We start from the raw sequence: 1,810 nt of genomic DNA, 5'->3' as shown, positions 1-1,810 counted from the left end.
GTGTGGCCAGTTCTGTGACACCAGATAGAGCAAAAGTAACCTTTCCTTTTTTAGTGCAGAAAGTTGTGCCGCCCTCCGCAGGAGACACCTGCGCGTTCATTAGCATCCCTCTGAAAGACACACTCCTCAAGGGTGAGGGGCGGTTCATCCAAAACAACACCTCATTTCCATTTAGTCATTCTAAACCTGTCCCGCAGCCTTTGATACTGTTTTGGTTTCCGGAGAACCTTTTCCTACTGGGAAGATAATGAGCTCACCTGCTGTGATAAACGCCTAGTCAGCCTGGCTGTCTGGCTTCTCTCTTCACAGGAATAAAGATGAGCTTTCAATCTTTGCCTTATCCCTAGGTGAACAGTCAACTCCAAAGTACTGTTACCTTGTGACACCTTCAGGAACCGTCCAGCCCCAGGCAACATCATGATTGGCAGCACCTATCTGCAAAGAGCAAACCCCCGTTCAGGTTCAGCAATGATAATTACCTACTCACATACACCCCCAAGCCCCGGGAATCCCAACCCTACTCAAGAGGGGCAGGGGAAGTGGGGGAAACTACCCCTAGAAAAGAAAGCCCTGGACAGCAGAGAGGAAGTGCAGGGTCTGGCCCAGCAGGCCCAGAGTGCCACCCCTATCACACAACACCTCCCTCCCTCATCTGTTCCCCATTTGGCTCAAAAGGTGCGCTAATTTTGTGCCTCTTTAATTTTCCTGCTTTCCCCTATCCCAATCCTATCACATACATTAACGTGAAGGAGAGGACGGGAACCAAGAGGAAGGAAACCCTTCAGAAACGTGAGCTCCTGGAAGGAGGTGCTAAACTCACCGCCTAGCACTATGTTGGTGGTTTTTTATCTTTTACATTCCCCGATAGTTTCTTATTCACTCCACTCAGTCATATGACACTGTTGCTTGTTTAACAATAGTTAGCATCCATGGGAAATTCACTTTACAAAGATGCTCTTGTTTAATTTTCATGACTGCCTAATGAAGTAGTTATGACTTGCACCCGTTAATCAACCAGAGAATCAAGGCTCAGAGAGGTTACACAACTTATCCAAGGTCGTACATTTTGTAAGAGGCAGGCAGGTTCGAAAGGCAGCCAGTCTTTCTTTATCTATGGTTTAACCTCTGCAACCTGCCTTCCCGAGATGCTTTGCTACTCTTTTAAATAACACTATTTTAAATTTTTATTGATTTTATGCTTGGTCTAAGGGAGAAAGAGGCCCTGCCAATTCTCAGGTCCTTGCACCTCTTCGCGAAGAACGCTCTCAAGGCGGCGGCCCACGACCCACACTTGGCTGGCAGATCACAGGCGGGAGGGCTGCAATCTGTCGCCGCCTGCCCAGGGCTGGCAATCTCAGCGTTCAACCCGGGCGTGCCCGCCGTTGCCCTGTTCCCTGCTCGCTGGGGCTCCACCCCTGACTTGGGGCCGAATGAAAACAGCCCAGAGGGGCGACCGGAAAGCCGCGCTCCTCGGCGGGAGCTGTCCGCCTCCGAGGGCTGAGGGGCTGTCGACGAGCCCCGGCCCGGCGTCGCTGCACTCAGTCCTCAGGAATAGTCATTTGCATTCCTAGAAGCAGAGGAATGTAAATCCGCTTTTCCTAAAAAAAAAAAAAAATCTCTTGACAGAACGCCAGAGCGGACGCCTCACCCGCAGGCCACCGCCCACCTCGCGGCCCGACCCCGCCCTCCACGCAGCTCCGCCCCTCGGCGTCTACGCAGCCGCAGCCAATCGGCAGGCGCGCCTCGGCTTAGCGCGTCCCCGCCGCCGTGGCCGCGGGATTCAAACTCCCGGAAGCGGCGTCGGTGCCGG

The sequence above is a fragment of the Ochotona curzoniae genome, unplaced genomic scaffold, assembly GCF_017591425.1.
Source record: "Ochotona curzoniae isolate NIBS_2020 unplaced genomic scaffold, NIBS_Ocur_1.0 contig_66, whole genome shotgun sequence".
Classification (NCBI taxonomy): domain Eukaryota; kingdom Metazoa; phylum Chordata; class Mammalia; order Lagomorpha; family Ochotonidae; genus Ochotona; species Ochotona curzoniae.
The sequence above is the reverse complement of the archived record's forward strand: the minus strand, read 5'-3'. Positions refer to the sequence as shown.